The following is a 23,144-nucleotide window of genomic DNA, read 5'->3' as shown; positions in this document are numbered from 1 at the left end:
CTCCTCCAACCCTCGAACCTTCCACAGCCCCACCTCCCACTCTTGGAAAAACTCCACTTCTTTACTACATCCTCACCAATCACATAGTAACAGTTCACCTCTAACACTAGATCACATACATAGCCATCAGCTTTTGTTTTTGCCAATAGATTTTTTTTAGTTGCAACCACCACAAGGTAGACTCTTTTGGCTGGGCCCTACTCTACTCTAACCTATGAAATATTTGCTAAAATATCCAATACTCTTTTAAGGTATATTTTTGTTTATGATTCTTTAAGGGAATGTGTCACATGCATTTTTAAAATGAACAATAATACCATATACAAGGGACAAATACCATCACACCATGGCTGGACTATATGTTACCATCACATGGAGACCGAATAATACCACATACAAGGCACAAATACCACCACACCATGACCAAACCACATATTACTACCACATAGTGAATGAATACTGCAATTCTGATCATTATTAAAAAAAACACAATACTAATATTATCATAAGTACCATTATACACAGGAACTTAGTACACAGTACACAGTGTATAGCAACAGTATACAGTACATATAATACAGTGATCACAGGTGACATTATACATATGAGCTTTGTTTATAGCATCAGTGTACAGGTAATACAAGGATCACTGGTGACATTATACAGAGTAGCTCTGTATATGGTGTATAGTATACAGGTAATACAGTGATCATTGGTAACAATATACACAGGAGCTCTGAATGTAGTGTATAGTGTACAGGTAATACCATGATCAACAGTGACATTATACACAGGAGCTCTGTATATAGTGTCAGTGTACAGGTAATACAGTGATCACCAGTGATATTATACACAGGACCTCTATATATAATATACATTGTATAGTGTCAGTGTACAGGTAACATACTGACTCACCGGTGACATCTCTAGTTGAAGTCCTTCAACTTCATCCAGCAGAGACTGCCATCACGTCTTCTCTGCAGAAAATAACAGTCATCTAGAGCCCATTCCCCAATATTTCCCCAACTTCTACACTATGCCAGATGAAAAAAATGTGACAGTGTCGCCCTGCACGGTAACAGGACCTCTCTTCCTCCACACTGAAAACAGTATCCTCAAAAATAAAATACATCAAAACAGTAGGAATTTTTCTTAATTAGCCTCAACAGTAATTATGTCCCACATCCTGCTCCTATATATACTTTATCCTGGACCCCATGTCTCTCCACCCTGGCCCCATGTCTCTCCACCCTGGCACCATGTTTCTCCACACTTCCCCCATGTCTCTCCACACTTCCCCCATGTCTCTCCACACTGCCCCCATGTCTCTCCACACTGAACGCATACTGCAGCTTCCCCCCCCCCCAAAAAAAAAAAAAAAGTAAAAAAAAAGTTTCTCCTTAGCTGGCCACGGCAATATATTTATTTTACTGAATCTGCAGAACCCTGCCTCTGTGGCCCGGTGAGTAGAAGAGAGGTTCAGGCCCTCTCTGCTCAACGGGTTCCATACACCAGTAATGGCAGTAATGCCCTGATGGCTGCCCTGGTGTTGATTATAAGTGAAAGCGACAACATACTGTATATTATCATTTTATTTTTTTGTCATTGTTTTTTTCCTATTTCTTCTTCTTTTTCTTCTTTTTCTTCTTCTTATTGTTAGAGAAGTCTGCCCGTGAGTACCTACAATCTACAAATGAAAGCGTCAATAGACAGTAGGTAAGGGTTACATTTGATGAGGGTAAAATATAGCTGTGTACTGGAGACAGGGTATTTGCAGTTTGTAATGTTTTATTTGCAGTGACAAGTTTATACGTTGCTTTTGAAGCTTTTGATGGTGGGAAAAAGTTTGGTGTGTTTGGGTAATAGTTTCCAGAGTGTGAGGGAAATTATGGAAGATATCTCGGAGACTAAGAGGAGATGTGCGGAAATTAGATGAGCAGACAATAAGGTTTTGTGAGGACTGGAAATTACATGTGCAGAGGTATTAGGAATTTATGGTTAAAATACATTGAAAATGCCTCTATAAACTGTTATTGTATAACAACATTAAATAACAATTGATTGAGTTACATTTTTAAGTTGATCAATAGAAAACAACTCTTTAATCTGCGATGTATGTTGTTTACACATGATGTTTTTATTGTGTTTCAGAATATTTTTAGTCTTTTTTATATGAAAAAAGAAAGTATTGGAAAAGCACCAAAAATTTCACATATGAAATCTCTATTTCTGAGATTAACATTATATTATAGAATTAATATTTGTGTTTTACACTGTTTTAGCGATTCTAAACTAACACCTCACAAATATTTTGACAATGGAAGATTTGGTTCCTTAAAATCTTGCCCCTAAAATATAACTTTTATTAATTAGCGGTAAAAATGACCAACTAGAGTCAGGAGACAGTATAACTTAACCATATAACTTAATACTAAAAAGGATAGAGGTATCTGGGTTAGGGGGTGCTCTCTCTCCCTAATCTCACCCTACCTTACCGCAGAGGTTGGCACCCTAAAGTCGACATGGCGCCCCCACTCAACGACGGCTCTCCCTAAAAGACCCTAAAGGGGACTACTTAAAGAAAACACCACCACCAACACCAAAAAATAATAATAATTAAAGTGCAAATGTGCTAAAGTGCTTGGATGACACCTGCAGGGTATGTTCAAATGTTTGTCATATACCCATTAATTATTCAGGATTCTCTTGATGTGAATCCTAACATCTAATAACTGGGGTGCGAACTGTGAGCAGAGATACCGATATGTTTACTCTGTGTCAGACATATGTTTACTCTGTGTCAGACATATTTATGTATATCAGGACTGATATGTCATATACACTATGCAGGATGCTTAGTATTGTTGCCTGATGTATGGCATATGATATTCACGTGCACATTAATAAATGCCAATATATCACACAAAAAACATAGGGGAACTATCCCGTTCAGAAAATATATTAATAGGATATATTCAAAAAACTCCCCAACTTATTGGCAATAAGTGAAAAGGCTGCTCACAGCTGTTCAAATGAAAAACATAGTAATATGAGCCCAGTTATGTAGCACATTGCAGGATTTGAATAATCCATGGTTACAGCATGGTCAGAGAAAAAATAATGATAGTACAAGTGGTACTCATCGTTTTGCTGCCCGTCCCAACGCGTTTCCCCCGGATAGTGGACCGGGGTTCATCAGGGGACCAAAGAAGGAAGGGGCTTGTTCCCCAGGCAAGTGACCGCTACAATGAGCTGCACCTCGTTCTGACCGCTAGCAGATGAAGGGTTACCTGTCTCTCTCAATCCTGTTTAAATAACATCCTGGCGCCATACTCGGCGTTCTTTTCAACCGGAAATGACGTATTCTTCCTTTCCGGTTATGCAGTGGAACCAACAGACATCTACTATGGGGAGACCATTAACTGCGACACTCACTGGTGGAACGCAAATGCGCGCCACCTAGCGCAAACGCATTAATTATGTAAGGCGTGCCACCGAACATCCTGGCGCCATAATCGGCGTTCTTTTTAACCGGAAATGACATATTCGTCCTTTCCGGTAATGCAGTGGAACCCAGTACCATGGGGAAACCGTTAACTGCAACACGCAGGAGATAATGCCTTGAGTGGTGGTACCATTCAGTGGTGGCACGCCTTATATGACTAATGCGCTTGCGCTAGGTGGCGCACTTTTGCGTTCCACAAGTGCGTGTTGCAGTTAACGGTTTCCCCATGGTACTGGGTTCCACTGCATTACCGGAAAGGAAGAATATGTCATTTCCGGTTAAAAAGAACGCCGATTATGGCGCCAGGATGTTCGGTGGCACGCCTTACATAATTAATGCGTTTGCGCTAGGTGGCGCGCATTTGCGTTCCACCAGTGAGTGTCGCAGTTAATGGTCTCCCCATAGTAGATGTCTGTTGGTTCCACTGCATAACCGGAAAGGAAGAATACGTCATTTCCGGTTGAAAAGAACGCCGAGTATGGCGCCAGGATGTTATTTAAACTGGATTGAGAGAGACAGGTAACCCTTCATCTGCTAGCGGTCAGAACGAGGTGCAGCTCATTGTAGCGGTCACTTGCCTGGGGAACAAGCCCCTTCCTTCTTTGGTCCCCTGATGAACCCCGGTCCACTATCTGGGGGGAAACGTGTTGGGACGGGCAGCAAAACGATGAGTACCACTTGTACTATCATTATTTTTTCTCTGACCATGCAGTAACCATGGATTATTCAAATCCTGCAATATGCTACATAACTGGGCTCATATTACTATGTTTTTCATTTGAACAGCTGTGAGCAGCCTTTTCACTATTGTGATTACTGTTGCCAATAAGTTGGGGAGTTTTTTGAATATATCCTATTAATATATTTTCTGAACGGGATAGTTCCCCTATGTTTTTTGTGTGATATATTGGCATTTATTAATGTGCACGTGAATATCATATGCCATACATCAGGCAACAATACTAAGCTGTTATGAAAGGCAATTCAGAATCACAATGGACATGGAGGTCAGAGCACATACAGTGAACTGACAATAACCCAAAATAATAGAACGAGCTCTGAGACGTGGGAACTCTGCAGACCGCAATCCCTAAGCCTATCAAACCACACTAAAGGTAGCCGTGGAGCGCTCCTGACCAGAACCTAGGCGCCTCGTCACAGCCTGAGAAACTAGCTAATCCTGAAGATAGAAAAATAAGCCTACCTTGCCTCAGAGAAATTCCCCAAAGGAAAAGGCAGCCCCCCACATATAATGACTGTGAGTAAGATGAAAACACAAACATAGAGATGAAACAGATTTAGCAAAGTGAGGCCCGACTAGCTGAACAGAACGAGGATAGGGAAGATAACTTTGCGGTCAGCACAAAAACCTAAAAAAAAAACACGCAGAGGGGACAAAAAGACCCTCCGCACCGACTAACGGTACGGAGGTGGTCCCTCTGCGTCTCAGAGCTTCCAGCAGGCGAGAAAAACCAATAAAGCAAGCTGGACAGAAAAATAGCAACAAAATAACATAAGCAAAACTTAGCTTTGCAGAGCAGCAGGCCACAGGAATGATCCAGGGAAAAAACAAGTCCCACACTGAAACATTGACAGGAAGCATAGATCAAAGCATCAGGTGGAGTTAAGTAGAGAAGAAGCTAACGAGCTCACCAGATCACCTGAGGGAGGAAACTCAGAAGCTGCAGTACCACTTTCCTCCACAAACGGAAGATCCCAGAGAGAATCAGCCGAAGTACCACTTGTGACCACAGGAGTGAACTCTGCCACAGAATTCACAACAGTACCCCCCCCCCTTGAGGAGTGGTCACCGAACCCTCACCAGAGCCCCCAGGCCGACCAGGATAAGCCACATGAAAGGCACGAACAAGATCGGGAGCATGGACATCAGAGGCAAAAACCAAGGAATTATCCTCCTGAGCATAACCCTTCCATTTAACCAGATACTGGAGTTTCCGTCTTGAAACACGAGAATCCAAAATCTTCTCCACAATATACTCCAATTCCCCCTCCACCAAAACCGGGGCAGGAGGCTCAACAGATGGAACCATAGGTGCCACGTATCTCCGCAACAATGACCTATGGAATACGTTATGTATGGAAAAAGAATCTGGAAGGGTCAGACGAAAAGACACAGGATTAAGAACCTCAGAAATCCTATACGGACCAATAAAACGAGGTTTAAACTTAGGAGAGGAAACCTTCATAGGAATATGACGAGAAGATAACCAAACCAGATCCCCAACACGAAGTCGGGGACCCACACGGCGTCTGCGATTAGCGAAAAGTTGAGCCTTCTCCTGGGACAAGGTCAAATTGTCCACTACCTGAGTCCAAATCTGCTGCAACCTGTCCACCAGAGTATCCACACCAGGACAGTCCGAAGACTCAACCTGTCCAGAAGAGAAACGAGGATGGAACCCAGAATTGCAGAAAAACGGTGAAACCAAGGTAGCCGAGCTGGCCCGATTATTAAGGGCGAACTCAGCCAAAGGCAAAAAGGACACCCAGTCATCCTGATCAGCAGAAACAAAGCACCTCAGATATGTTTCCAAGGTCTGATTGGTTCACTCGGTCTGGCCATTAGTCTGAGGATGGAAAGCCGAGGAAAAAGACAAGTCAATGCCCATCCTACCACAAAAGACTCGCCAAAACCTCGAAACAAACTGGGAACCTCTGTCAGAAACAATATTCTCTGGAATGCCATGCAAACGAACCACATGCTGGAAGAACAAAGGCACCAAATCAGAGGAGGAAGGCAATTTAGACAAGGGTACCAGATGGACCATCTTAGAAAAGCGATCACAGACCACCCAAATGACTGACATCTTTTGAGAAACGGGAAGGTCAGAAATAAAATCCATAGAGATATGTGTCCAAGGCCTCTTCGGGACCGGCAAGGGCAAAAGCCACCCACTGGCACGAGAACAGCAGGGCTTAGCCCGAGCACAAATCCCACAGGACTGCACAAAAGCACGCACATCCCGCGACAGAGAGGGCCACCAAAAGGATCTAGCCACTAACTCTCTGGTACCAAAGATTCCAGGATGACCAGCCAACACCGAACAATGAAGTTCAGAGATAACTCTATTCGTCCACCTATCAGGGACAAACAGTTTCTCCGCTGGGCAACGATCAGGTTTATTAGCCTGAAATTTTTGCAGCACCCGCCGCAAATCAGGGGAGATGGCAGACACAATTACTCCTTCCTTGAGGATACCCGCCGGCTCAGATAAACCCGGAGAGTCGGGTACAAAACTCCTAGACAGAGCATCCGCCTTCACATTTTTAGAGCCCGGAAGGTACGAAATCACAAAGTCAAAACGGGCAAAAAACAACGACCAACGAGCTTGTCTAGGATTCAAGCGCTTGGCAGACTCAAGATAAGTCAAGTTCTTATGATCAGTCAATACCACCACGCGATGCTTAGCTCCTTCAAGCCAATGACGCCACTCCTCGAATGCCCACTTCATGGCCAGCAACTCTCGGTTGCCCACATCATAATTACGCTCAGCAGGCGAAAACTTCCTGGAAAAGAAAGCGCATGGTTTCATCACTGAGCAACCAGAACCTCTCTGCGACAAAACAGCCCCTGCTCCAATCTCAGAAGCATCAACCTCGACCTGGAACGGAAGAGAAACATCTGGTTGACACAACACAGGGGCAGAAGAAAAACGACGCTTCAACTCTTGAAAAGCTTCCACAGCAGCAGAAGACCAATTGACCACATCAGCACCCTTCTTGGTCAAATCGGTCAATGGTTTAGCAATACTAGAAAAATTGCAGATGAAGCGAGGATAAAAATTAGCAAAGCCCAGGAACTTTTGCAGACTTTTCAGAGATGTCGGCTGAGTCCAATCATGGATGGCTTGGACCTTAACAGGATCCATCTCGATAGTAGAAGGGGAAAAGATGAACCCCAAAAATGAAACCTTCTGCACACCAAAGAGACACTTTGACCCCTTCACAAACAAAGAATTAGCACGCAGGACCTGAAAAACCGTTCTGACCTGCTTCACATGAGACTCCCAATCATCCGAGAAGATCAAAATGTCATCCAAGTACACAATCAGGAATTTATCCAGATACTCTCGGAAGATGTCATGCATAAAGGACTGAAACACTGATGGAGCATTGGCAAGTCCGAACGGTATCACGAGATACTCAAAATGACCCTCGGGCGTATTAAATGCAGTTTTCCATTCATCACCTTGCTTAATTCGCACCAGATTATACGCACCACGAAGATCTATCTTTGTGAACCAATTAGCCCCCTTAATCCGAGCAAACAGATCAGATAACAATGGCAAGGGGTACTGAAATTTAACCGTGATCTTATTAAGAAGGCGGTAATCTATACAAGGTCTCAGCGAACCATCCTTCTTGGCTACAAAAAAGAACCCTGCTCCTAATGGCGACGATGACGGGCGAATATGCCCCTTCTCCAGGGATTCCTTCACATAACTGCGCATAGCGGCGTGCTCAGGCACGGACAAATTAAATAAACGACCTTTTGGGAATTTACTACCAGGAATCAAATTGATAGCACAATCACAATCCCTATGCGGAGGTAGGGTATTGGACTTGGGCTCATCAAATACATCCCGGTAATCAGACAAGAACTCTGGGACCTCAGAAGGAGTGGATGACGAAATTGACAGAAATGGAACATCACCATGTACCCCCTGACAACCCCAGCTGGACACCGACATGGATTTCCAATCTAATACTGGATTATGGGTTTGTAGCCATGGCAACCCCAACACGACCACATCATGCATATTATGCAACACCAGAAAGCGAATAACCTCCTGATGTGCAGGAGCCATGCACATGGTCAGCTGGGTCCAGTATTGAGGCTTATTCTTGGCCAAAGGTGTAGCATCAATTCCTCTCAATGGAATAGGACACTGCAAGGGCTCCAAGAAAAACCCACAACGCTTAGCATACTCTAAGTCCATCAAATTCAGGGCAGCGCCTGAATCCACAAATGCCATGACAGAATATGATGACAAAGAGCAGATCAAGGTAACGGACAGAAGAAATTTTGACTGTACAGTACCAATGGTGGCAGACCTAGCGAACCGCTTAGTGCGCTTAGGACAATCAGAGATAGCATGAGTGGAATCACCACAGTAGAAACACAGCCCATTCAGACGTCTGTGTTCTTGCCGTTCAACTCTGGTCAAGGTCCTATCTCACTGCATAGGCTCAGGTTTAAGCTCAGGTAATACCGCCAAATGGTGCACAGGTTTACGCTCACGCAAGCGTCGACCGATCTGAATGGCCAAAGACATAGACTCATTCAAACCAGCAGGCATAGGAAATCCCACCATGACATCCTTAATGGCTTCAGAGAGACCCTTTCTGAATATTGCTGCCAGCGCAGATTCATTCCATTGAGTGAGCACTGACCACTTTCTAAATTTCTGACAATATACCTCTATCTCATCCTGAGCCTGACAAAGAGCCAGCAAATTTTTTTCTGCCTGATCCACTGAAATAGGCTCATCGTACAGCAACCCAAGCGCCAGGAAAAACGCATCGATATTACTCAATGCAGGATCTCCTGACGCAAGAGAAAACGCCCAGTCCTGAGGGTCGCCGCGCAAAAAAGAAATGACGATCCTAACCTGTTGAATTGGGTCACCAGAAGAGCGAGGTTTCAAAGCCAGAAATAGTTTACAATTATTTTTGAAACTCAGAAATTTAGTTCTATCTCCAAAAAACAAATCTGGAATAGGAATTCTCGGTTCAAGCAAAGAATTCTGGACCACAAAATCTTGAATATTTTGAACTCTTGCCGTGAGCTGATCCACACATGAAGACAGACCTTTAATGTCCATTGCTACACCTGTGTCCTGAACCACCCAAATGTCTAGGGGAAAAAAAAGACAAAACACAGTGCAAAGAAAAAAAAATGGTCTCAGAACTTCTTTTTTCCCTCTATTGAGAATCATTAGCACTTTTGGCTTCCTGTACTGTTATGAAAGGCAATTCAGAATCACAATGGACATGGAGGTCAGAGCACATACAGTGAACTGACAATAACCCAAAATAATAGAACGAGCTCTGAGACATGGGAACTCTGCAGACCGCAATCCCTAAGCCTATCAAACCACACTAAAGGTAGCCGTGGAGTGCTCCTGACCAGAACCTAGGCGCCTCGTCACAGCCTGAGAAACTAGCTAATCCTGAAGATAGAAAAATAAGCCTACCTTGCCTCAGAGAAATTCCCCAAAGGAAAAGGCAGCCCCGCACATATAATGACTGTGAGTAAGATGAAAACACAAACATAGAGATGAAACAGATTTAGCAAAGTGAGGCCTGACTAGCTGAACAGAACGAGGATAGGGAAGATAACTTTGCGGTCAGCACAAAAACCTAAAAAAAAACACGCAGAGGGGACAAAAAGACCCTCCGCACCGACTAACGGTACGGAGGTGGTCCCTCTGCGTCTCAGAGCTTCCAGCAGGCGAGAAAAACCAATAAAGCAAGCTGGACAGAAAAATAGCAACAAAATAACATAAGCAAAACTTAGCTTTGCAGAGCAGCAGGCCACAGGAATGATCCAGGGAAAAAACAAGTCCCACACTGAAACATTGACAGGAAGCATAGATCAAAGCATCAGGTGGAGTTAAGTAGAGAAGAAGCTAACGAGCTCACCAGATCACCTGAGGGAGGAAACTCAGAAGCTGCAGTACCACTTTCCTCCACAAACGGAAGATCCCAGAGAGAATCAGCCGAAGTACCACTTGTGACCACAGGAGTGAACTCTGCCACAGAATTCACAACACTAAGCATCCTGCATAGTGTATATGACATATCAGTCCTGATATACATAAATATGTCTGACACAGAGTAAACATATGTCTGACACAGAGTAAACATATCGGTATCTCTGCTCACAGTTCGCACCCCAGTTATTAGATGTTAAGATTCCCATCAAGAGAATCCTGAATAATTAATGGGTATATGACAAACATTTGAACATACCCTGCAGGTGTCATCCAAGCACTTTAGCACATTTGCACTTTAATTATTATTATTTTTTGGTGTTGGTGGTGGTGTTTTCTTTAAGTAGTCCCCTTTTGGGTCTTTTAGGGAGAGCCGTCGTTGAGTGGGGGCGCCATGTCGACTTTAGGGTGCCAACCTCCGCGGTAAGGTAGGGTGAGATTAGGGAGAGAGAGCACCCCCTCACCCAGATACCTCTTTCCTTTTTAGTATTAAGTTATATGGTTAAGTTATACTGTCTCCTGACTCTAGTTGGTCATTTTTACCGCTAATTAATAAAAGTTATATTTTAGGGGCATTTTTTTGTTCTTCTTGGTTGTTACTAGTTATATGCTCCGATCTATTTTTTGTTGGGTTTTTTTGTTTTCCTTAAAATCTTACAATTTAGCTTCTAAATATTTTTCTTAAGTCTGAAAAAAAATTCTGATTGTTCAGTTGGGATTCTTAAGGTACCGTCACACTGAACGATATCGCTAGCGATCCGTGACGTTGCAGCGTCCTGGCTAGCGATATCGTTCAGTTTGACAGGCAGCAGCGATCTGGATCCTGCTGTGCCATCGTTGGTCAGAGCAGAAAGTCCAGCACATTATTTCGTCACTGGACCTCCCGCAGACATCGCTGAATCGGCGTGTGTGACGCCGATTCAGCGATGTCTTCACTGGTAACCAGGGTAAACATAGGGTTACTAAGCGCAGGGCCACGCTTAGTAACCCGATGTTTACCCTGGTTACCAGCGTAAACGTAAAAAAAAACAAACAGTACATACTTACATTCCGGTGTCTGTCCCCCGGCGTTCTGCTTCCTGCACTGGCTGTGAGCGTCGGCCAGCCGTAAAGCACAGCGGTGACGTTTCCGCTCTGCTTTACGGCTGGCCGGCGCTGACAGTGCAGGAAAGCACAGCGCCGGAGGACAGACACCGGAATGTAAGTATGTAGTGTTTTTTTTTTTTTACGTTTACGCTGGTAACCAGGGTAAACATCGGGCTACTAAGTGCGGCTCTGCGCTTAGTAACCCGATGTTACCAGGGGACCGGCATCGTTGGTCGCTGGAGAGCTGTCTGTGTGACAGCTCTCCAGCGACCACACAGCGACGCTGCAGCGATCGGGATCGTTGTCTAGATCGCTGCAGCGTCGCTTAATGTGACGGTACCTTTAAGGCCCCTTCACATTTAGCGACGCTGCAGCGATACCGACAACGATCCGAATCGCTGCAGCGTCGCTGTTTGGTCGCTGGAGAGCTGTCACACAGACCGCTCTCCAGCGACCAACGATGCCGGTAACCAGGGTAAACATCGGGTAACTAAGCGCAGGGCCGCGCTTAGTAACCCGATGTTTACCCTGGTTACCATGCTAAGAGTAAAAAAAAAACAAACAGTACATACTTACCTACAGCCGTCTGTCCTCCAGCGCTGCGCTCTGCTTCTCTGCTCTCCTCCTGTACTGGCTGGGAGCCAGAAAGCAGAGCGGTGACGTCACCGCTCTGCTTTCCGGCTCACAGCCAGTACAAGAGGAGAGCAGAGCGCAGCGCTGGAGGACAGACAGCTGTAGGTAAGTATGTACTGTTTGTTTTTTTTTACTTTTAGCATGGTAACCAGGGTAAACATCGGGTTACTAAGCGCGGCCCTGCGCTTAGTTACCCGATGTTTACCCTGGTTACCAGTGAAGACATCGCTGGATCGGTGTCACACACGCCGATCCAGCGATGTCTCCAGGGAGTCCAGCGACGAAATAAAGTTCTGGACTTTATTCAGCGACCAACGATCTCCCAGCAGGGGCCTGATCGTTGGTCGCTGTCACACACAACGATTTCATTAACGATATCGTTGCTACGTCACAAATAGCAACGATATCGTTAACAATATCGTTATGTGTGAAGGTACCTTTGATGACCAATGTACTTTTGGGCTCCTGAATTCCGAACTCTTTTCTTTGCATTGCATTAACATTTCCTTATAAATAGGGAGGACATTGTGTGCTCCTGGAAGGGAAAACAAATTTACCGGTACATTCCTAATTGTAAACCTCCCATACAACAGCTTTATTGCTCTATTGAAAAAGCACTCGCACATAAAAAAAAAACTGGTTAATCTTCTTAAACGATGATACCTTCAGCCTGAAAGATGGAAGAAAACATGTGATTCTGAAAAAGTAAGTTCTAGGACAAACATTATCTTCTGAGAGAGATGGGCCAGAAGGTGCTCACTTCTTAATGAACTTTTTAATTGATAGAGAAGGATCTCAAGAGGAGACTGGTTGCAGAGCTTGGAGTATAAGTCTGGAGACAGATCTTAAACAAACTGAATCCCCAAAAATCCAGACAATGCAGCAACCTGGACATTTATATTGACTTCTCAAAGCCCTGTTGAAAGAACCTTCAGAACTGTATGTGCATCATACTGAGGGGTTAAATAGACACTGAGCTGGACATTAGTGCAAAAATTCAGATCTATAGAGGAATAGCTCTTTGTAATGTCAGAGATCCTAGTCTTTCTCAGATTGCCTCCATAATTTCAGCTCCATGAGGTTGAGGTTGTGGTACATTTGACTCTCCTATGAAACTAGATCTTGCCTAAAGTTGATCCTTAATAATAAGAATCAGCTGAGAATATATCACTTCTGGGTCAATAAAATGATGGCAGTTAGAGATATCTAATTCTGATTTACCTTAGATAGCATTATCTGAATAGATATTGATGGAAAACACTATGGGAAGATAACACTGGATTGTCATAACAACTTCTGCAAAAGGGTTGTCCTTCTAGTAAAGATAGTAGAAGGTCAAAGGCCTAGAATTATTCTGAGCAATAACATCCACTACAGGTACTACCTAGCTCTGTGTGATCTGTTAAAAAAATCACAAAATTCAGAGACCACTCATCTAGAATTGTTGCTTCTGCCTAATCTACTAGCCAGGATGTAAAAGTTCCCTTATATAGTAATTGCAGATATGTGACTGAGGAAAGTCTTTGCCAGGCAAAGAATCAGCTTAGTGTAAAATGCCACACTGGTACAGTGGTATTCTCTGTGTGAATCTTTATAAATTCTATATAGGATTAAAAAAAATGCAGAAGCGCCAACTAAACTACACTGAGTACCCTGAAACTGGAAGGCATTTAGCACTTCAGGAGGGACCATAAGCCTTGTACTGTTAGGATGTCCAGATGGCCTTCCCAGTGTAACTTCGAGACATCTGTAGATTTGCCATTTATCTCCCAATTAATAATAGATCACGGGACTGCTTTTGGTGAGGAAATCATCAATTACAGCAACCTGCATATCAATTTCAGAGACAACTGGTTGGTTTTTGGTAGCAATTGTTGGATATTTTAAACCGAAGGTGGATGAAGAAGAGCAATTCTTAACCATGTAGTTAAATAGATATCAGTATAAAGATCACTATTTAATAGTTGTTTAATGTTATAAGATATTGTTGTTTGCAATGCAACAAAAACGTGGTGATTATAAAAATATTAATATTAAAAATACTAAAGAATGTAAATTCTATACAAGATAGCCTTTGCAATTTATAAATGTATTCTGTACAATAGAATGATTGTATACTGTATTAGGAATAAGTCTTTTGAACAGAGTAAAACAAGGTTGCCATTAAAGATGAGCGGTGTTTGAGTCGAACTGTTTGCCATTTTCAAATTCGAGCTGTTTTGGGCGGTGTTCGAGTTCTTCGACGAACCCGAACAATTTGCTTAAAATTCGGCTGTTCGAGTTTCTGTTCGATAACTGTTCATTAACCAAAAGCCTCACCTGATTTGCACATTAAAGCTGTTTATCATTGTTAATAGACTGTTTCAGTGTATAGTGGGCGGGGGGCCGGGGATAGATCTGTGCTGAAATAACTCCGATATCCTTTTTTTTTTTTTTCCCGAATTTACAGTGGGGCGGTGCAGTCTCTCAGCCTATCAGCAGTGCGCACACACAGCAATGTGCATGTGATGCACACAAGCAAGGGCATGTGTCATTGGCTGTGTATGTCACATGTCCTTGCCCTATAAGAACCAGCCATTTGCCCCGTCGCCACCATTTCCTCACTGCTGCAGCTTAGTGTTAGATGGCACCGCTGCTGCTGTGGGTGCTATACATTCTAAGAGTGTTTTTGCGAGCAAATTTTCTGTTAGAGGGAGATAGGTTTAGTGAGTCGGGAGTCGGGACTAGTTGTAATATCAGCCCTTTTCAGGGTTGGTTACAGCAGTTCATAGCACTGTTTGCCAGGCAGGTCTGTGCCAGTGCTGTGCAAGTGTTTGTCACAGCATTTGGTGTAATCTAGCTCAGCCAATCCTTTTGGCTAGTAGCATTGTCTGATAGTCATCTGAGTAGCCCGCCTGTGAAGCTAGCTAGACCGCCTGTGTATCTCAATTTTCACTGCATCTAATCCAGTTAATAGTTTAGGGCCTAGGAGCAGTGTCTGCACGTCAGCAGAGTAGCCCGCCTGTGAAACTAACTACACCGCCTGTGTATCTCAATTTTCACTGCATCTAATCCAGTTATTAGTTTTAGGACTAAAGCCCCCGTCACACGTAGCGAGATCGCTAGCGAGATCGCTGCTGAGTCACAAGTTTTGTGACGCAACAGCAACCTCAGTAGCGATCTCGCTATGTGTGACACGTAGCAGCGACCAGGCCCCTGCTGTGAGATCGCTGGTCGTGTCGGAATGGCCTGGACCGTTTTTTGATCGTTGAGGTCCCGCTGGGTAGCACACATCGCTGTGTTTGACACCTTACCAACGACCTCGTTGACAGGACGTCCCATTGAATTGTCATGAAATAGCATCGTTGTACAGGTCGCTACAGGTCGCCGCATCGCTGCTGCGTCGTTGGGGAGATCTCACTGTGTGACATCTCACCAGCGACCACATAGCGACGCAGCAACGATCCCTGACAGGTCGTATCGTTGTCGGGATCGCTTAAGCGTCGCTATGTGTGACGGGGCCTCTAGGAGCAGTGTCTGCACGTCAGCAGAGTAGCCCGCCTGTGAAACTAACTGCACCGCCTGTGTATCTCAATTTTCACTGCATCTAATCCAGTTATTAGTTTTGTGCCTAGGAGCAGTGTCTGCACATCAGCAGAGTAGCCCGCCTGTGAAACAAACTATACCGCCTGTGTGTTGTGAGGGCAATCCAGTAACACAGTGTGCAGTAATCAGGGCACATACAGTGATCTGACAATAACCCAAAAACAATAGAACGAGCTCTGAGACGTGGAATCTCTGTAGACCGCAATACCTGAACCTATCCTAACACAACTAAAGGCGGCTGTGGATTGCGCCTGTCACTACCTATGCAACTCAGCACAGCCTGAGGAGCTGACTAGCCTGAAGATAGAAATACAAGCCCGACTTGCCTCAGAGAAATACCCCAAAGGAAAAGGCAGCCCCCCACATATAATGACTGTTAGCAAGATGAAAAGACAAAACATAGGGATGAAATAGATTCAGCAAAGTGAGGCCCGATATTCTAGACAGAGCGAGGATAGCAAAGAGAACTATGCAGTCTACAAAAAACCCTAAAGCAAAAACCACGCAAAGGGGGCAAAAAGACCCACCGTGCCGAACTAACGGCACGGCGGTACACCCTTTGCGTCCCAGAGCTTCCAGCAAAAACGAATAGACAAGCTGGACAGAAAAAACAGCAACAAAAGCAAAGAAGCACTTATCTAAGCAGAGCAGCAGGCCACAGGAAAGATCCAGGAGCTCAGATCCAACACTGGAACATTGACAAGGAGCAAGGAAGACAGAATCAGCTGGAGTTAAATAACAAGGCAGCCAACGAGCTCACCAGAACACCTGAGGGAGGAAGCCCAGAGGCTGCAGTACCACTTGTGACCACAGGAGTGAATTCAGCCACAGAATTCACAACAGTACCCCCCCCTTGAGGAGGGGTCACCGAACCCTCACCAGAGCCCCCAGGCCGACCAGGATGAGCCACATGAAAGGCACGAACAAGATCTGGAGCATGGACATCAGAGGCAAAAACCCAGGAATTATCCTCCTGAGCATAACCCTTCCATTTAACCAGATACTGGAGTTTCCGTCTAGAGACACGAGAATCCAAAATTTTCTCCACAATATACTCCAATTCCCCCTCCACCAAAACAGGGGCAGGAGGCTCAACAGATGGAACCATAGGTGCCACTTATCTCCGCAACAACGACCTATGGAATACATTATGTATGGAAAAGGAGTCCGGGAGGGTCAGACGAAAGGACACAGGATTGAGAATCTCAGAAATCCTATACGGACCAATAAAACGAGGTTTAAATTTAGGAGAGGAAACCTTCATAGGAATATGACGAGAAGATAACCAAACCAGATCCCCAACACGAAGTCAGGGACCCACACGGCGTCTGCGATTAGCGAAAAGTTGAGCCTTCTCCTGGGACAAGGTCAAATTGTCCACTACCTGAGTCCAGATCTGCTGCAACCTGTCCACCACAGAATCCACACCAGGACAGTCCGAAGACTCAACCTGTCCTGAAGAGAAACGAGGATGGAACCCAGAATTGCAGAAAAATGGAGAGACCAAGGTAGCCGAGCTGGCCCGATTATTAAGGGCGAACTCAGCCAACGGCAAAAAGGACACCCAATCATCCTGGTCTGCAGAAACAAAACATCTCAGATATGTTTCCAAGGTCTGATTGGTTCGTTCGGTCTGGCCATTAGTCTGAGGATGGAAAGCCGAGGAAAAAGATAGGTCAATGCCCATCCTACCACAAAAGGCTCGCCAGAACCTTGAAACAAACTGGGAACCTCTATCAGAAACAGTATTCTCAGGAATGCCATGCAAATGAACCACATGCTGGAAGAACAAAGGCACCAAATCAGAGGAGGAAGGCAATTTAACCAAGGGCACCAGATGGACCATTTTAGAAAAGCGATCACAGACCACCCAAATGACTGACATCTTTTGAGAAACGGGAAGGTCAGAAATGAAATCCATCGAAATATGTGTCCAAGGCCTCTTCGGGACCGGCAAGGGCAAAAGCAACCCACTGGCACGTGAACAGCAGGGCTTAGCCCTATCACAAATCCCACAGGACTGCACAAAAGCACGTACATCCCGTGACAGAGATGGCCACCAGAAGGATCTAGCCACTAACTCTCTAGTACCAAAGATTCCTGGATGACCAGCCAACACCGAACAATGAAGTTCAGAGATAACTTTACTAGTCCACCTATCAGGGACGAACAGTTTCTCGGCCGGACAACGATCAGGTTTATTAGCCTGAAATTTTTGCAACACTCGCCGCAAATCAGGGGAGATGGCAGACACAATGACTCCTTCCTTGAGGATACTCGCCGGCTCAGATAAACCCGGAGAGTCGGACACAAAACTCCTAGACAGAGCATCCACCTTCACATTTTTAGAGCCCGGAAGGTAAGAAATCACAAAATCGAAGCGAGCAAAAAATAACGACCAACGGGCCTGTCTAGGATTCAAGCGCTTGGCAGACTCGAGATAAGTAAGGTTCTTATGATCAGTCAATACCACCATGCGATGCTTAGCTCCTTCAAGCCAATGACGCCACTCCTCGAATGCCCACTTCATGGCCAGCAACTCTCGGTTGCCCACATCATAATTACGCTCAGCAGCAGAAAACTTCCTGGAAAAGAAAGCACATGGTTTCAACACTGAGCAACCAGAACCTCTCTGTGACAAAACCACCCCTGCTCCAATCTCAGAAGCATCAACCTCGACCTGGAACGGAAGAGAAACATCTGGTTGACACAACACAGGGGCAGAACAAAAACGACGCTTCAACTCCTGAAAAGCTTCCACGGCAGCAGAAGACCAATTAACCAAATCAGCACCCTTCTTGGTCAAATCGGTCAATGGTCTGGCAATGCTAGAAAAATTACAGATGAAGCGACGATAAAAATTAGCAAAGCCCAGGAACTTTTGCAGACTTTTCAGAGATGTAGGCTGAGTCCAATCCTGGATGGCTTGGATCTTAACCGGATCCATCTCGATAGTAGAAGGGGAAAAGATGAACCCCAAAAATGAAACTTTCTGCACACCGAAGAGACACTTTGATCCCTTCACGAACAAAGAATTAGCACGCAGTACCTGGAAAACCATTCTGACCTGCTTCACATGAGACTCCCAATCATCTGAGAAGATCAAAATGTCATCCAAGTAAACAATCAGGAATTTATCCAGATACTCACGGAAGATGTCATGCATAAAAGACTGAAAAACAGATGGAGCATTGGCAAGTCCGAACGGCATCACTAGATACTCAAAATGACCCTCGGGCGTATTAAATGCCGTTTTCCATTCATCTCCTTGCCTGATTCTCACCAGATTATACGCACCACGAAGATCTATCTTAGTGAACCAACTAGCCCCCTTAATCCGAGCAAACAAGTCAGATAACAATGGCAAGGGATACTGAAACTTAACAGTGATCTTATTAAGAAGGCGGTAATCAATACACGGTCTCAGCGAACCATCCTTCTTGGCTACAAAGAAGAACCCTGCTCCCAGTGGTGATGACGATGGGCGAATATGTCCCTTCTCCAGGGATTCCTTCACATAACTGCGCATAGCGGTGTGTTCAGGCACGGATAAATTAAATAAACGACCTTTAGGGAATTTACTACCAGGAATCAAATTGTGGAAACAGGAACACATGGGCTACCTGCACAGTGAACAAGTCTGTATGATCATGTTCACACACCACCAAGAAACCTGAAGACACAAAAGAGAATAGTAAAACCAAAAACACTCAGTTTGAAAAAATGTTGCAGTAATCCGCAAGTGCTAGTAAAAGATGTAAAAAACAGGGTATTTGGTTGATACGTTTTTTGCAAAAAATGTATACTAAGCTGCTCTACCAATCTTCACGGTATACCCTTATCAGAGCAGTCCTAACTAATGTATGCAATCCCTATCTGATGTATTTAAAAACCTGATCATCTGTATATAACCTGTGTGAACAGGGTTCAGAGAGGAGAAATCCATGTGTGCATACAGGGTAGAACAGCTTTTGTGCAGATAGCCCAAGAGGAGTGGTGGAACTCCCAAGTCTTGTAGACACAAGAGAACAATTATGGAAACAGGAACACATGGGCTACCTGCACAGTGAACAAGTCTGTATGATCATGTTCACACACCACCAAGAAACCTGAAGACACAAAAGAGAATAGTAAAACCAAAAACACTCAGTTTGAAAAAATGTTGCAGTAATCCGCAAGTGCTAGTAAAAGATGTAAAAAACAAGGAATCAAATTGATAGCACAATCACAATCCCTATGCGGAGGTAGGGCATCGGACTTGGGCTCTTCAAATACATCCTGATAATCAGACAAGAACTCTGGGACCTCAGAAGGAGTGGATGACGAAATAGACAAAAATGGAACATCACCATGTACCCCCTGACAACCCCAGCTGGATACCGACATAGAGTTCCAATCCAATACTGGATTATGGGTTTGTAGCCATGGCAACCCCAACACGACCACATCATGCAGATTATGCAGCACCAGAAAGCGAATAACTTCCTGATGTGCAGGAGCCATGCACATGGTCAGCTGGGCCCAGTACTGAGGTTTATTCTTGGCCAAAGGCGTAGCATCAATTCCTCTCAACGGAATAGGACACCGCAAAGGCTCCAAGAAAAAGCCACAACGCTTAGCATAATCCAAATCCATCAGATTCAGGGCAGCGCCTGAATCCACAAACGCCATGACAGAATACGATGACAAAGAGCATATCAAGGTAATGGACAGAAGGAATTTGGACTGTACAGTACCAATGACGGCAGACCTATCGAACCGCTTAGTGCGCTTAGGACAATCAGAAATAGCATGAGTGGAATCACCACAGTAGAAACACAGCCCATTCAGACGTCTGTGTTCTTGCCGTTCAACTCTGGTCATAGTCCTATCGCACTGCATAGGCTCAGGTTTAATCTCAGACAATACCGCCAGATGGTGCACAGATTTACGCTCGCGCAAGCGACGACCGATCTGAATGGCCAAAGACATAGACTCATTCAAACCAGCAGTCATAGGAAAACCCACCATGACATCCTTAAGAGCCTCAGAGAGACCCTTTCTGAACAAAGCTGCCAGCGCAGATTCATTCCACAGAGTGAGTACTGACCACTTCCTAAATTTCTGACAATATACTTCTATATCATCCTGACCCTGGCACAAAGCCAGCAAATTTTTCTCAGCCTGATCCACTGAATTAGGCTCATCGTACAGCAATCCGAGCGCCAGGAAAAACGCATCGACACTAGGGTTGAGCGAAACGGGTCGAACATTTTCAAAAGTCGCCGACTTTTGGCTAAGTCGGGGTTTCATGAAACCCGATCCGACCCCTGTGCGGGGTCGGCCATGCGGTACGCGACTTTCGCGCCAAAGTCGCGTTTCAATGACGCGAAAAGCGCCATTTCTCAGCCAATGAAGGTAAACGCAGAGTGTGGGCAGCGTGATGACATAGGTCCTGGTCCCCACCATCTTAGAGAAGGGCATTGCAGTGATTGGCTTGCTGTCTGCGACGTCACAGGGGCTATAAAGAGGCGTTCCCGCCGACCGCCATCTTACTGCTGCTGATCTGAGCTTAGGGAGAGGTTGCTGCCGCTTTGTCAGAAGCAGGGATAGCGTTAGGCAGGGTCCATTAACCACAAAACCGCTTGTGCTGCAGCGATTTGCACTGTCCAACACCACCCTCGGTGTGCAGGGACAGTGGAAGTTTTTTTTTTTTTTTTTCCCCCTCAGCGCTGTAGCTCATTGGGCTGCCCTAGAAGGCTCCCTGATAGCTGCATTGCTGTGTGTACGCCGCTGTGCAAACCAACTGCTTTTTTCAAAGCACAAATCCTCTTGTTCCTTCCTTTCTGCACAGCTATCTTTTTTGTTTGTCCACACTTTTTATTTGATTTGTGCATCAGTCCACTCCTTATTGCTGCCTGCCATACCTGGCTGAGATTACTGCAGGCAGGGAGATAGTAGCTGCCTGCCATACCTGGCTGAGATTACTGCAGGCAGGGAGATAGTAATTGTAGGACATTCCCTGTTTTTTTTTTTTGTTTTTTTTTGGTGGGAGATTAAGATTGGCAATTTGGCATTTCTGCTAGAGTGCCATCCCTGTGTGTGCCATCTCTCTCACATAGTGGGCCATAGAAAGCCTTTTCATTTTTCTGTATTTTTTTTTGTGGGGTGTATAAATTCTCCCTGATAAAAATACAGTGGGAGATTAATATTGGCCTTTGGGCTTGTGTGCCAGTCCTGAGTGTGCCATCTCTCTCACAAATAGTGGGCCATAGAAAGCCTATTTAATTTTTTTTTGGGTTTTATAAATTCTCCCTGAAAAAAAGGGAGATTAATATTGGCCTCTGGGCTTGTGTGCCAGTCCTGAGCGTGCCATCTGTGCCAGTCCTGAGTCTGGCATCTCTCTCACAAATAGTGGGCCATAGAAAGCCTATTTAATTTTTTTTGGGGTTTTATAAATTCTCCCTGAAAAAAAGGGAGATTAATATTGGCCTCTGGGCTTGTGTGCCAGTCCTGAGCGTGCCATCTGTGCCAGCCCTGAGTCTGGCATCTCTCTCACAAATAGTGGGCCATAGAAAGCCTATTTAATTTTTTTTGGGGTTTTATAAATTCTCCCTGAAAAAAAGGGAGATTAATATTGGCCTCTGGGCTTGTGTGCCAGTCCTGAGCGTGCCATCTGTGCCAGCCCTGAGTGTGCCATCTCTCTCACAAATAGTGGGCCATAGAAAGCCTATTTAATTTTTTTTTTGGTTTTATAAATTCTCCCTGAAAAAAAGGGAGATTAATATTGGCCTCTGGGCTTGTGTGCCAGTTGTGAGCGTGCCATCTGTGCCAGTCCTGAGCGTGCCATCTCTCTCACAAATAGTGGGCCATAGAAAGCCTATTTAATTTTTTTTTTGGTTTTATAAATTTTCCCTGAAAAAAGGGAGATTAATATTGGCCTCTGGGCTTGTGTGCCAGTTGTGAGCGTGCCATCTGTGCCAGTCCTGAGCGTGCCATCTCTCTCACAAATAGTGGGCCATAGAAAGCCTATTTAAATATTTTTTTGGTTTTATAAATTCTCCCAGAAAAAAAGGGAGATTAATATTGGCCTCTGGGCTTCTGTGCCAGTCCTGAGCGTGCCATCTGTGCCAGTCCTGAGCGTCCCATCTCTCTCACAAATAGTGGGCCATAGAAAGCCTATTTTTTTTTTTTTTGGGGTTTTAGAAATTCTCCCTGAAAAAAAAAGGGAGATTAATATTGCCCTTTGGGCTTGTGTGCCAGTACTAAGCGTGCCATCTCTCTCTCTCTCTCTCTCTCTCAGTCAGTGGGCCATAGAACGCCTATTTTTGGTTTTATTTGTTTTCTAAATTCTCCCTGAAAAAATCATTTTATTTTATTTGGTTTCTAAATTCTTCCTGATAAAATCATATTTTTTTTATTTTTTTTTTTTCTAAAGTCTCCCTGAAAAAAACAAAACAAAAAAAAAAACAAACAAAAAAAACAGTGGGGGATTAATATTGGCCTTTCTGCTTGTGTGCCAGTCTTGACTCCTGTGTGCGTCATCTCTCACTTAGTGGGCCATAGAACGCCTATTTTTTGTTTTATTAGTTTTATAAATTCTCCCTGAAAAAATCATT

The sequence above is a fragment of the Ranitomeya imitator genome, chromosome 4 (genome assembly GCF_032444005.1).
Source record: "Ranitomeya imitator isolate aRanImi1 chromosome 4, aRanImi1.pri, whole genome shotgun sequence".
Classification (NCBI taxonomy): domain Eukaryota; kingdom Metazoa; phylum Chordata; class Amphibia; order Anura; family Dendrobatidae; genus Ranitomeya; species Ranitomeya imitator.
Note: the sequence above shows the minus strand (reverse complement) of the source record.